This window comes from Staurois parvus, unplaced genomic scaffold, assembly GCF_062004578.1.
Source record: "Staurois parvus isolate SC_StPar_1 unplaced genomic scaffold, SC_StPar_1.0 ptg000142l, whole genome shotgun sequence".
NCBI lineage: Eukaryota > Metazoa > Chordata > Amphibia > Anura > Ranidae > Staurois > Staurois parvus.
Window position 1 is genome coordinate 3,536,860 of NW_028317938.1, and position 14,981 is coordinate 3,551,840.

Genomic DNA, 14,981 nt, shown 5'->3' on the forward strand with positions numbered 1-14,981 from the left:
AGTATTTAACCCTTGCAGTGCAGAGGAAGGTGCCCACTGAAAGGGTATTTATTTTATTAATTTCCCCGGAGTTTAGCTTTACAGGAAATGTAAACTTAAAAAAGAGGATACAATTAACCTCTCTCTCTCGGTGTTGATTTCTCTGCTGTCATACTGATCTAAGAGCATCAATACATTTACCCTTTCTGTCCCATTGATGAGATTTCTCTTTACTTTCTGTCCCATAGCTGCAATAGGAAATGAGAGGAAAACCCTCCAAAGGGAAGCCCCTGGAATTACCAAGGTCACTAGAAATCGTGTACCCAATAGAAGATTTCATTTCTATTCCTGTTCTTGTGATAACACTCCCGGCACAAATAGAGGGTGAATAAAAACCTGACCGGTATCTTAATCCTTTCCTACTCTATCCAAAACTAAAAAAATTTTTTTTTTTTTTTTTAAATTGGAGGATTGAAATAACACAAGAAAACTGAATAATCAAAAGGAATTTATCTATGGCTTTTTTTCGCCACTGGACTTTGAGGTATTGCAATACCAGGTTAATGTGTAGGATGAACAGAGCAAGCTCCCTTTCCTTCTCCTTGTTCTAAAAATCTATTTAATATATGATCCCCAGATAGGGGATGTAGTGGATATTAAACTGATAAAAACTGATACTCGGCACAGATAAAATCCAAAATAGGGACCACTACAGTCAGGCAGAATACCAAACTCAAACTATAATTCAAAAATAGATATGCTGTCCCATTTTAAAAAATCATAGATATCAAAACAAATTGAATACTGGGGTTTATTTACTAAAGATGGAGAGTGCAAAATCAGATTCACTTCTGCATCGAAACCAATCAGCTTCCTGTCAAAGCTTAACTGAACAAGCTGACGTTAGAAGCTGATTGGGTACCATGAACAGGTGCACCAGATTCCGAGTGAACCAGCTTTAGTAAATCTCAGCCACGGTGACTCCAGTGATAAACACACAGTGTAATGATAATCAATATACACTTCTCAAAAAAAGTTAAAGAAATACTTTAATCAGAGTATAGCATCAAGTCAACTAAACTTCTGGGATATTGATCTGGTCACATAAGTAGCAGAAGGGATTGTTAATCAGTTTTAGCTGCTTTGGTGTTAATGAAATTAACAACAGGTGCACCAGATGGGCAACAATGACATGACTCCCAAAACAAGAATGGTTTTACAGGTGGAGGCCACTAACGTTTTTTTCTCTACTTATCTTTTCTGACTTTTTTTCACTAGTTTAGCATTTGGTTAGGGTCAGTGTCACTACTGGTAGCATGAGGTGATACCTGGACCCTACAGAGGTTGCACAAGCAGTCCAACTCCTCCAGGATGGCACATCAATACATGCCGTTGCCAGAAGGGTTGCTGCGTCTCCCAGCACAGTCTCGAGCATGGAGGAGATTCCAGGAGACAGGCAGTTACTCTAGGAGAGCTGCAGAGGGCCGTAGAAGGTCCTTAACCCTTCAGGAGGACTGGTATCTGCTACTTTGTGCAAGCCTCCAGTGACCTCCAGCAGGTCACTGGTGTAAATGTCTCTGACAAAACAATCAGAAACTAGCTTCTTCAGGGTGGTCTGAGGGACTGACGTCCTTTAATGGGCCCTGTGCTCACTGCCTGGCACCATAGAGTTCGAATAGCATTTGCCATTGAACACCAGAATTGGTAGGTCCGCCACTGGTGCCCTGTGCTTTTTACAGATGAGAGCATATTCACACTGAGTACGTGCCAGACGTGAAAGGGTCTGGAGAAGCCGTGGAGAACGGCATGCTGCTTGTAACATTGTTCAGCATGACCGTTTTGGTGGTGGGTCAGTGAGGGTCTAGAAGGCATATCCATGGAGGGACGCACAGACCTCTACAGGCTTGACAATGGCATCCTGACTGCCCTTGGGTATCGAGATGAAATCCTTGGACCCATTGTCAAACCCTATGCTGGTGCAGTTGGTCCTGGGTTTTTCCTAGTGCCTGACAATGCCCGGCCTCATGTGGTGAGAGTATGCAGGCAGTTCCTGGAAGATGAAGGAATTGACACCATTTGAATGGCCCCCATACTTGCCTGACCTAAATCCAATAGAACACTTCTGGGATATCATGTTTTGGTCCATCTGACGCCGCCAGGTTGCACCCACATCATCTCATTAGGAGCATGCCTCAACATTGTCAGACATGCATACAAGCACATGGGGGCCATACAAACTACTGGGTACCATTTTGAGTTGCTGCAATGAAATTTCAGCAAAATGGACTAGCCTGCTGCATTATGTTTTCACTTTGATTTTCGGGGTGTCTTTCTTAATTCAGTCCGCTGTAGGTTGATAGTTTTCATTTCCATCAAACACTGGGGCATCCTTACGTTCCTAACACATTACCCAGTCCATATCAGTATAGATATCCAGCATGATATTTCTCCCCATTGAGAACCGATGTGTTTACAAAGTGTTCCTCTAATTTTTTTGAGCAGTGTATAAACAAAAACTAATATTATAAACAGTCTATGTGATGTGTGAACTACATGTGCCAGCAATCCACATTGCCAACTTTGGGCCTCCTGTGCTCTGACACCACAGATACACACCAACTGCTTACCAAAAGATCTGACCCCAAAATCAAGAAGTTAGTAACGCTTGTGTGTAGGACAGTGCCTTAAAACCACCAGGTAGCCTTTAAGATGAAAACCATCAGCTTCATGACACTCCAGCTCCAATCATAGCCACAATAGCTTTAGGCCTCATGCACTCTGCTGCTGCTAAATGTGAGTTTAGGAGCTTTTGCCGTTTTTTTGCTACTGAACTCAACTCAATAAAAGCCTGTGTGTCCATGCACACGTAGGTTTTTATCAGCGGTAGAGTTTAGAGGAAGTTACACGTCCCTCCACTGAATGCAGAAGAATCGTGAAACATTTTGGGCGAAAAACGATTCAGGTGCATTTAGCGCTTTGGTATTTATTCATTTCAATGGTAAGTTCTCTGGCCAATTAAATGAATAAATGCCCGAGCGCTAAAAGTAGTACTGCGTTTATCGTTTTTCTGCTGCCAGTAAATGGCTAAGGCAGCTCCAGTGTACATGTAGCCGTAGATGTTTGTTAACCAACTCGCCCCAATGTTAAGGTCCTGGACAACGTGAAGGAGAGCAATACTATAGTGCATTATCTTTAAACCCACCTCTTTATTTTATTAAAAATGTACGAACAAGGGACCTGGGTTGCACAGCATATAAAAAAAAAACAACACACTGCTCGAGCAAGAGCGTATGCACAATGACGTCATCACCAAGGTTCTGTCTGACATATTTCAGCCAAAAGAGCATGCCTGTCTTTACTCAAGATAGGCAAGCTCAGCTTGTGTTTAATCCCAGCAATCCTTAAAGCGGAGCTCCACCCAAAAGAGGAAGTTCTGCTTTAAGCCTTTGTCACCCGCTCCCCATTAAGGATTGGCACCTTTGGTATTTCACAGGTCCCCGCTCCCACTTCTGCTGCGATTGCCTAGGTGATCGGAAGCGGAAGGTGTCCTCCCCCCTCCCTCCCCGTAGTCTTGTAGGACACATGACAGGTCCCAGAAGACTATGGGGCAATTCACAAAGGGCAGCGCTTCTTGAGCATGAGCAGTGGGCACCTGGCTGTGAAGCCACATGCTGTCACAGCCAGGTGCCCACACTGAAGATGCCGGCGCCAGAGAGAGAAATGGCCGATGAAACCAGCGGTGGTGAAAACACCGCTGGACCAAGGGACAGGTAAGTGGCTTTGTTTTAAAAGTCAGCAGGTACAGTTTTTGTAGGTGCTGACTTTTATTTATTTTTTTTAGGTGGAACTCCGCTTTAACTGTCGGCAATGATCCAGGAGGATGGATGGATGGTCACCACAAAAATTAAAAATTATACAATGTTGCAATGGAAATGAAACCTGAAGAAACAGCCTCAGCAAAATCCTGCAGAGAAAACTACCAGCCAGTAGTGATGGGTTGAACACCCCTCTGTTTGGTTCGCAGTCGAACATTCAAACATAATGGAACTTCGAACAGAGGGAACAATTCGCTAGGTAGTATCTTACCGCATCTTACCCCAGTATACCTACCACATCAGGGTTCCCTGCTGACAGCTGCATGTACAAAGGACTGCCGGCATTGTCTGGCAATTACAAAACTTCAAAAAACCACTTGGGGTCCCCCCTCCATCCATACCAAGTCCTTTGGGTCTGGTATGGATTTTGAGGGGAACCCCAATGCCAAAATTTTTTCAAATATGGCATGGGGGTCCCCCCAAAGTCCATACCAGTCCCTTATCCTAGCATGCATCCCAGCAGGACAGGAAGGGGGGGACGAGAAAGTGACCCCCCCCTTCTGAATCATACCCGACCACATGCCTGTAACATGGGTGGGTGCTTTGGGGTGGGGGGGTGCTTTGATGTTGATGGGGACAAGGGCCTCTTCCCCACAACCAAGGCCAGTGGTTGTGGGGGTCTGCAGGCGGGGGGCTTATTGGAATCTGAAAAGTCCCCTTTAACAAGGGGGCCCCCAGATCCTGCCCCCCCATGTGAATGAGTATGGGGTTCATGGCACCACTACTCATTCACAAAATAAAAAAGTGTAGTGTAAACATGACAGGAGACAGTCTTTGAAAAGTATTTCATTAAAAGCAAAGATTAAAAAAAATCCCCCGAAAAAGATTCCATGCCCCCTGCCACCACCGAGCCGAAAAAAGGAAAAAAAAACGCTCCGCTCTTGACATTGGCTCTCGCTATCTGACAGCTGCGCCAGGATGACAGTTCTTAAATACTGTGATAATGTCACAAGAGAGCGGGGTCACCTCCGCCTCCTTGTGATGTCAGCTTGCGCTGTGATTGGCCAAAGCATTGCACCTGCATTGCTTTGGCCAATCACAATGCACTGTCAGGGTGCAGTGCATTGTGGGGTGCTGAACACACGAACGGCCAATGTTTGAGTCGAACTAACATTTGATGCAAACGTATAGTTCATCACTACCAGCCAGTCTGAAGGAGCGATCCTGGTCTCATAGCTAAGCAGAGATCCACACTTTTTTTTTTTTTTTAATGTAATATTTATTTGTTTTTCCACAACAATACAAAAAAATTCATATTCCACTTCCATTTCCGTTCATTTAATAACATCCCCTCTCCCTTCTCATCACAATCCCTATCTCCCCCTCCTCACCCTCCCCCCCTTATATCCTACATTTTCCACCTTATCAAGTCTTAAACACTTCAGTTCTTAAAGCAAGAAAAAAAAAATCTCGGGAATAATCATTATTACTTCCTTCATTTAATCTTCAATCTATATTCTTCCCATTTATTCCATTTCATATAATATGTTCCTAATCTATCTTCTTGAGTGTAATACAATTTTTCCATTTTACTAATCTGTTTTACTCTATCCATCCAGTCCTCCTCCCTCGGTGCCTCAACCTTTCTCCAGAACTTGGGTATCAGTCCCTTTGCAGCATTCAAGTAGTGCCATATTCCTGTTTCTTTATATTTCTTAACTGACGTCTGTTCTATGAAAAAGACATATTTCAGGGTCCAATCTCAGCTCTACTTCTGTTATCAGCCTAATTTGATGTATTAGTTTCTTCCAGTATATCTGTATTTTTGGACACTCCCACCAAATGTGACATGTCGTGCCTATTTCTCCACACTCTTGCCAACATCTTGGAGATCTCTCCACACTCATCCTGTGTTCCACCCTTGGTATGATATGCCATCTTATCAAACACTTATAATTCATTTCCACCTCACACATGCTTATATTTTCGTGAATCAATCTATATATGTTTCTCTGTTTATCTTCCCCAATCTCCACCCTCAAATCTCTTTCCCATTTTTCTATATACATTAATTTAGCATCCATATCTAATTCCGTGAGAGTTTTATATACTTTAGCTGTGCCATGCGTCCCATCTCCTCGTGATTCCAACAACCTTTCGAATGCGTTCCAATTGTCCCTCGCTCTCAAAGGTTTTGGAAGGGTCCCAACGAAATGTGTCAACTGATTATATTTCCACACATCTAGTTTATTAAATATCCCTCCCTCTTCCCTCATCAAAACCTCATATGATTTCAATTCTACTCCTTCCAATATATCACTCAATAGTGCCTCTTCCTTCTTAAACCACCTTCCCGAAAACTCCTCTCTACCTGGGGGAAAATACTCTGAATTTCTCAAAGGCATTAAAAGTGAATTAAAATCCCATTTCATCTTCTTATGCATTTTATCCCATACTATAAAAACATTTAACGTGTACAAACTTGTGCTCTCTTCTAAATTTCTATATTGTGAAGGCACCCATATGCTTTTCCTTAAATTATTTCCACTAAATGTATTTTCAATTGTAACCCAACTTTTCCCATTTGGGTTATGCGTCCAATCAAATGTTCTTGCCAAGATTACCGCTCTATAGTATCTCCTAATATCTGGCACTCCAACACTTCATATGCTACCCTAGACTTTTTATTTCCCCATATGTATCTTGTTATCAATCTTTAGCAGAGATCCACACTTGGGGGGAGATTTACTAAAACTGGAGCACCCAAAAGCTGTGTCAGGAATGGACTTGCCAATAGTGGTGGGACTCACCTGCCTTGTGGGCTGAAGTACCAGGGCTGGCCAGCGGGTGCTCTCAACAACCAGAGGTTCACTTCGGCAATTAGCCATCACCTGGGGCTGATTGCAGGGGTTGTATTTAAGGAATGGCCAGACCTGTGGTCTGTGCCTTGGTGTGTGTTTTTCCATGGGCCCCTGTATCTTGTAACCTGCATTCCTGTTCCTGTTTCTGCCTGACTTGTTGCCGACCCTGCCTGATCCTGACCTCTGCTGACTTCTCCTGTTTGATCCCTGGCTTGTGACCCTGACCATTCTCTACGCCTGCTCCTCCTGTACCTACCTGCCCGATAGTTATCGACCCGGCCTGCCTGACTATGTTGTGCTCTATATGTGTACCTGTGTATCTATATCAGTTTAGGTTTGGGTTTGTTTCACCTTGTATGTATTTGTGTTAGCTTGGGGTTTGGTGCACTGCGTTTAATATAATTTATTGAGACTAACAATACAAATATATTTACTATATCTGAAGCCTACGTTTCCCTGTGTCAGTCCACACATTTCTGGTCACACCCGCATCCCTGCACAGGGAAGCCATCTTGGCTTGTTGCTGGGAAGGATGGATCTTGATGAGGTTGTGTATTTGTCGCTGCTGGTTTTTGATGACAGAGAATATGCTTATCAGACTCTGAGGGAGTATACCAGGGATCAACTGCTAGAATGTATACGGATTGCTCATGTTCTAGTAGATCAGAGCACAGAATTCTCTGAGGTGCAGCCATTGATTCAGGTTTGTGCTGAGCTGGTTTCATCTGGTACCCCCGAATGCAGGGATGAATTTTTGCCGCCATTTAGTGCCGACCAGGTAGAGTCCCTGGTATGGTTATTAGAGGATGATGTGGATTACTTTCTGGAGCGTTATTCTGCATGTTCACAACAGGTACTAAGAGATTGTATAAACGCAGTGCAGTCTTTGACCAGACAGGCTTTGTTCAACCCATACTGCAGACATGGTCAGACTTGTTGCACCCAGCCTCAGTCAGTATACTCTGCTAACTACCACATATCAGTCCTCTGCTCCCAATCGCTGCACCTATCCTTTCTTTAACCCTGTAAAGAAGTCCTCTGTAGCAACTGCTCCCTCCTCTGTTCCATCCTCCAGCTCTTCTCTGTCCTCAGCTCCATCCGTTTACAAACCTGCGCTTACTTACAGTGCTCCGGTAACTAAAACCAGGAAAATGCGAAAATTCTTTCCAACCAATACCATCCTGCCAGTATCCAAACCGGTCAGCCTGCCATTTGAGAACCCGCCTTCCGTGGTGCAGCCTGGTGCCTCGGCGCCCACAATTCAGCCTGATATCTCTACCCAGCCTGATGTCTTTACCTAGCATGATGTCTCTATTCAGCCTGATGTCTCTACCCAGCATGATGTCTCTACCCAGCCTGATGAACTGATCCAGCCTGATGATCCTATTATGCCAGATGACTCGGTGCCCACAGTCTTGCCAGACGACTCGGTGCCCGCGGTCTTGCCAGACGACTCGGTGCCCCCAGTCTTGCCAGACGACTCCATGCCTGCTGTTCCGCCAGTTGACTCGGAGCCCGCGGTCTTGCCAGACGACTCGGTGCCCGCGGTCTTGCCAGACGACTCGGTGCCCGCAGTCTTGCCAGACGACTCGGTGCCCGCAGTCTTGCCAGACGACTCGGTGCCCGCAGTTCCGCCAGACGACTCGGTGCCCGCAGTCTTGCCAGACGACTCGGTGCCCGCGGTCTTGCCAGACGACTCGGTGCCCCCAGTCTTGCCAGACGACTCCATGCCCGCTGTTCCGCCAGTTGACTCGGAGCCCGCGGTCTTGCCAGACGACTCGGTGCCCGCGGTCTTGCCAGACGACTCGGTGCCCGCAGTCTTGCCAGACGACTCGGTGCCCGCAGTCTTGCCAGACGACTCGGTGCCCGCAGTCTTGCCAGACGACTCGGTGCCCGCAGTTCCGCCAGACGACTCGGTGCCCGCAGTCTTGCCAGACGACTCGGTGCCCACAGTCTTGCCAGACGACTCGATGCCCGCTGTTCCGCCAGTTGACTCGGAGCCCGCGGTCTTGCCAGACGACTCGGTGCCCGCGGTCTTGCCAGACGACTCGGTGCCCGCAGTCTTGCCAGACGACTCGATGCCCGCTGTTCCGCCAGACGACTCTGTGCCCGCAGTCTTGCCAGACGACTCGGTGCCCGCAGTCTTGCCAGACGACTCGGTGCCCGCAGTCTTGCCAGACGACTCGGTGTCCGCAGGCTTGCCAGACGACTCGGTGCCCGCGGTCTTGCCAGACGACTCGGTGCCCGCGGTCTTGCCAGACGACTCGGTGCCCGCAGTTCCGCCAGACGACTCGGTGCCCGCAGTCTTGCCAGACGACTTGGTGCCCGCAGTCTTGCCAGACGACTCGGTGCCCGCAGTCTTGCCAGACGACTCGATGCCCGCTGTTCCACCAGTTGACTCGGAGCCCGCGGTCTTGCCAGACGACTCGGTGCCCGCGGTCTTGCCAGACGACTCGGTGCCCGCAGTCTTGCCAGACGACTCGGTGCCCGCAGTCTTGCCAGACGACTCGATGCCCGCTGTTCCGCCAGACGACTCTGTGCCCGCAGTCTTGCCAGACGACTCGGTGCCCGCAGTCTTGCCAGACGACTCGGTGCCCGCAGTCTTGCCAGAAGACTCGGTGCCCGCTGTCTTGCCAGACGACTCGGTGCCCGCAGTCTTGCCAGACGACTCGATGCCCGCTGTTCCGCCAGTTGACTCGGAGCCCGCGGTCTTGCCAGATGACTCGGTGCCCGCAGTCTTGCCAGACGACTCGGTGCCCGCAGTCTTGCCAGACGACTCTATGCCCGCTGTTCCGCCAGTTGACTCGATGCCCGCTGTTCCGCCAGACGACTCTGTGCCCGCAGTCTTGCCAGACGACTCGGTGCCCGCAGTCTTGCCAGACGACTCGGTGCCCGCAGTCTTGCCAGAAGACTCGGTGCCCGCTGTCTTGCCAGACGACTCGGTGCCCGCAGTCTTGCCAGACGACTCGATGCCCGCTGTTCCGCCAGTTGACTCGGAGCCCGCGGTCTTGCCAGATGACTCGGTGCCCGCAGTCTTGCCAGACGACTCGGTGCCCGCAGTCTTGCCAGACGACTCTATGCCCGCTGTTCCGCCAGTTGACTCGGAGCCCGCGGTCTTGCCAGACGACTCGGTGCCCGCGGTCTTTCCAGACGACTCGGTGCCCGCGGTCTTGCCAGACGACTCGGTGCCCGCGGTCTTGCCAGACGACTCGGTGCCCGCGGTCTTGCCAGACGACTCGGTGCCCGCGGTCTTGCCAGACGACCCGGTGCCTGCTGCCCTGCCTGGGGGCCCGGTGCCCGCCGCTCCGCCTGGGGGCCCGGTGCCCGCCGCCCTGCCTGGTTGCCCGGTGCCCGCCGCCCTGCCTGGTTGCCCGTTGCCTGCCGCCCTGCCTGGGGGCCCGGTGCCCGCCGCTCTGCCTGGGGGCCCGGTGCCCGCCGCTCCTCCTGGGGGCCCGGTGCCCGCCGCTCCGTCTGGTGGCCCGGTGCCCGCTGCCCTGCCTGGTGGCAAGGTGCCCGCTGCTCCGCCTGGTGGCCCGGTGCCCGCTGCTCCGCCTGGTGATCCGGTGCCCAGCCCGACGTGCCTCCGTCCGGTGTTCAGCCCGAAGTGCCTCCGTCCGGTGTTCAGCCCGAAGTGCCTCCGTCCGGTGTTCAGCCCGAAGTGCCTCCGTCCGGTGTCCAGCCCGAAGTGCCTCCGTCCGGTGTCCAGCCCGAAGTGCCTCCGTCCGGTGTCCAGCCCGAAGTGCCTCCGTCCGGTGTCCAGCCCGAAGTGCCAGTCTTTGATATCCCGCCAGTCACCGGACCCGGGCGGTGGAACATTTTGCCCAGCTAGGACTGTTTGGAGCGTCCTGAGGCCGCTCCTTGAGGGGGGGGGTACTGTCAGGCATGGACTTGCCAATAGTGGTGGGACTCACCTGCCTTGTGAGCTGCAGTACCAGGGCTGGCCAGTGGGTGCTCTCAATAACCAGAGGTTCACTTCGGCAATTAGCCATCACCTGGGGCTGATTGCAGGGGTTGTATTTAAGGAATGGCCAGACCTGCAGTCTGTGCCTTGGTGTGTGTTTTTCTATGGGCCCCTGTATCTTGTAACCTGCGTTCCTGTTCCTGTTTCTGCCTGACTTGTTGCCGACCCTGCCTGATCCTGACCTCTGCTGACTTCTCCTGTTTGATCCCTGGCTTGTGACCCTGACCATTCTCTCTGCCTGCTCCTCCTGTACCTACCTGCCCGATAGTTATCGACCCGGCCTGCCTGACTACGTTGTGCTCTATATGTGTATGTACCTGTGTATCTATATCAGTTTAGGTTTGGGTTTGTTTCACCTTGTTGTATATATTTGTGTTAGCTTGGGGTTTGGTGCACTGCGTTTATATTTGTATTGTTAGTCTCAATAAATTATATTATTTACTATATCTGAAGCCTACGTTTCCCTGTGTCAGTCCACACATTTCTGGTCACACCCGCATCCCTGACAAGCTGATTGGTTACCATGCACGGCTGCACCAGCTTCTAACCTTACCTTGTTCAATTAAGGCAGGGCCTTCCAGCTGCTTAACCGCTTTAGCGCCGCCCCAGGGCAGTAGCTGTGTGCAAACTCATGTGTGTGTTTTTATATATATTATATATATATATATATATATAAAATGTGATTTTGCATTTTCGGGTAGGGGGCACGTGCCAGTTTTGGAATGAAACACAGTGCTGCTTTTGTCACTTTTGATTTAAATGTAGTCAATATCATTTGTAGGTAGCTGTTTGCAAGAAATGTCATTGTAGGCATTTGTGAGAGACGTATACAAACATGTGATTGTATTGCAGTTATACAGAACTATTCACAGAGATAAATTCAGTTTTGGAATGAAACACAACACTGCTTCTGTCACTTTTGTTGCTATCTGACCGCTTTTAGTAGGACAGCATATGCATAGTGTTAAATATTGTTAATCATGCAACATGAGTGTCCATAAAAAAATCGGACTGAAATGTCTGTTAATAAATATATAAACCTTTCAAAATCTTAGGTCCAAAACATCATAAAAAACATATGTGTTCTCTGTATTTCTTCAAATAACCTCAGTTGGAATCTTTGGAATTGTACTTTCAGGACAAACACACCCAAGTGCCAGTGTTTCCCACACCCAGTGCTGTGCTAAAATGACTCAATAGAGGTTTTTGACCTTGAATGTAATAATGTCCTAAGAAGCTCTCTTCAGTCACAAACTCTTATATATACTGTATGTATGTCTTTCTTCAGAATTTGCTCATTGTGGAATTAAAGTGGTTGTAAACCTCAGGCATGAAATTTTATCAAAGCATATCCCTCTATAGTGCGTACTTGTCTCAGTCCAGAGTACTAAGTGTCTCTTTTGTCTGCTGCTTCATTCCTCTGCTATCAGCATGAAGCACTTCTGACAAGGTTTCCTGACACCATGAGAAAAATGGTGACACAGGAGCAGTGGTGTATTTAGGTTTCCTGCTGCCCTAGGCAACACAAAAATCAGCTCCCCCCACGGAGAGACCCTGACACCAACCAACACCCCCCCCCCCAAGAAGGGAGCCTGACATTAACCAACAACAACCCCACCCAAGAGAGCCTTCTACTACCACCACCACCCCATACACTGACCACCCCACCTCCACCCCAGTGAGAGAGAGAAGACACTCACCTTCACAGCTCCGGACATCCCCGGGAACAAGAGTCGGGCTCTGCATACACTGTCAAGCAGCCTGCATCCTCTCTCGGATCCCACCTGGTCTCCATGCTGCGTTTGCCCTTCTTCCATTCCTTCTTCCTGGGGGCAGCGCTGCCCCCTGAAAAATGCAGCCTTAGGCAATGCCTTGTTTGCCTTGTGGTAAATACACCCCTGCACAGGAGGCACCTCCAGCTGATTGACAGTCTTAGCTCTGTTCCTGTCTGCTGTGTGGAGGGGGATGTGTCCTTTTCACTCCAATCAGCTGTCAGAGCTCCCCTCACTGAGCTCTGCAGAGTGTGACTGCAGCTCTTCGGCCCCTTTTTTATTTCAGCACTTTGATCAGATGTGGAGAAGAGAAGGCTACAGATAGACACATACAACTTACAGTATGTAAGGGGATTTGTTTTATCTCTGTGTATCACCTGAGGGCAGTCACTTCATTCATATGTGAGAGTTTACAACCACTTTAAACCCCCCCACCAAAAAAAAGAGAGGGGTTGGTACTCCAAATAGTGTTATAACGGTTAAAATATTTATTCTAAAAAAACTAAAACCACGGCACTCACATTATTAACCTCTTCCTGTCCGGCCCATGTCGACAAAGGGCCAGACGGGAGCGCTGCCCATGTGGGTGGACATTTCTAAACATCCCCCCGCATCCTTTGCCTGTGCGTGCTCCCTACGATTGGTGCCCGCTGTGTCCGGAGATCGCTGTACGGGACCTCTGTGTGAGGTCCCGATTCATGTGATCACTGATTGGCCAATCAGTGATCACTGATTGGCCAATCAGTGATCACATGAATAGTAGTAAACAAGATGTCATTTCCTGACATCATTGCTTACTACTTGTGAAATCTCTGAATGATCACAGAGGTCACATGGTACAAGGCTATTCACATGACGTCCTCCCAGAACGAGAGAACCGCTGCCTTCCCATCATTTCCTTATATTGCAGGCAGGAGGTGGTTAACAGCCCCATAAAAGTGATTACGTTTCTGAAAACCCTTTGCTGGCTCCTAAGGTTATACCGATATGATTTCAGGTGTGATTTGCACATTGAAATTGCACCTGAAATCGCATCTGACGAATGTGAATGTCAGTGTCTTAACATGTGCGATTTGCTGCAGCGTGATTTCTAAAGTTGTTCTTGCATTACTTCTGTCTGCAGTTTTGTTGCGATTTCACATACATAAAAAATAATGGAAATTACACTGCAAATTGCAAGAAATTATTGAAAATCTTCACAAGTAGCAACCTTTTTTTTTTCAACCTTTATTCTCACCTGGTGATCCGGCCAGTAATTCTGTTATTTTCCAACGTCCCTTAATAGACCAAGCTTTTCAGCAAAAGTGGCAGTTAGACTGCAGAGACAAACCATTAAACACTGAGAGGGATGCTTACAATGGTCAGTTTTTATTCATTTATGTAAAAAGGTAAAAATTCCTTTTAATCTGTTATACTTATACTTTCATACTACTCCACTGAAAAACAGATTAAAAAAACGTTTTTGCTGCAGAGCGTTGCTTTTTTTATGTGTTTTTGATGCATTTGAGTTGCATTTTTCCACACTGGGTAAAGCACTTCCCACAGGTTTGTTGCGTTTTTGATGCAGTTTCCATTCATTTCAATGGAGAGATGCGTTTTTGGTGCAGTTATTTTAACTGAACAAACATGCACCAAAATGCAGCAAGCAGGATTTTTTTCAACACAACTGAAGCACACAGTGTGAAGAGTACCATAGGATTTAAGGGGATGCAGTTTTTTTCTGCTTTTTTTTTTTTTACTGACGAACACACCAAAAGTGGATCAGTGTGAAAGCAGCCTTAGCCAAAAAAATAGCAAAGTGCATTAAAAAAAATGCACAGGAAAAATGTATCAAATGCAATCTGCATAGATGTGAACCTAGCCTCCAGAGTGGAGACACTTTTTTCTTTTTTTGGTTTGGTCAAAAAAACGTTCATACTTTGGACGCATAAAGTCGCATGACAAGTCACAGCTCATTGACTTCAATGGCACCCATTCAAATCGGTGTGATTTAAAGTTGCAATGACTTTGAAAAGCTGCCTGCACTAGTGTAAAGTCGGATCAAAGTCTCACTTAAAGTTGCGCTCTAAATTGCGCGTCTTTGGAGTCGCACTAGTGGGAACATAGTGCTAACATTTTTTGCACTTGGAAGATTCCATTATGACTTACAGTGTTACTAAACCCACAACAGTAAAATCAGTCTGTATATGCAGTAAAGCATGCTTCTTATACTCACTGTGGAACCCAAGGGGTTAATCCTCTGCATTGTGTAAATACACTGTTTGATCCTGTCTTCTCTGATCCTCCCCTTCTTCCAGTGTACCCTTCTTATCTCCTGATAAGGCTCCATGCACACTGGGTGTTTTAATAAAGCTGGAAAAGTCACGTAAAAAACATGTTTTTCAGCATTTTTTAGCTTTCATATATTAGCACTTTGCCACGTTTTTTCACGTTTGCGTTTTACAGGGTTTTTTAACGAAAAAATTTTTTCTAGACAAAAAAGTCCAAAAACGCTGGTTTGCCACAATTTGCCGCATTTTTCAGTGTTAGAGCATTTTACAGCTACAAAACTAGAAACCCTGGGGGATAACATGCTGGGGAGTTTACTCGCTGT

General features: G+C 47.6%; 1 non-coding gene across 1 annotated transcript; it reads right to left on the minus strand.

Moving 5' to 3' along the window:
- Positions 1-501: 501 nt before the first annotated feature.
- LOC149465168 (U2 spliceosomal RNA) lies at positions 502-698 on the minus strand. The gene has a single exon (XR_016312243.1). It is a non-coding gene; the product is annotated as a U2 spliceosomal RNA (small nuclear RNA).
- Positions 699-14,981: the final 14,283 nt, after the last annotated feature.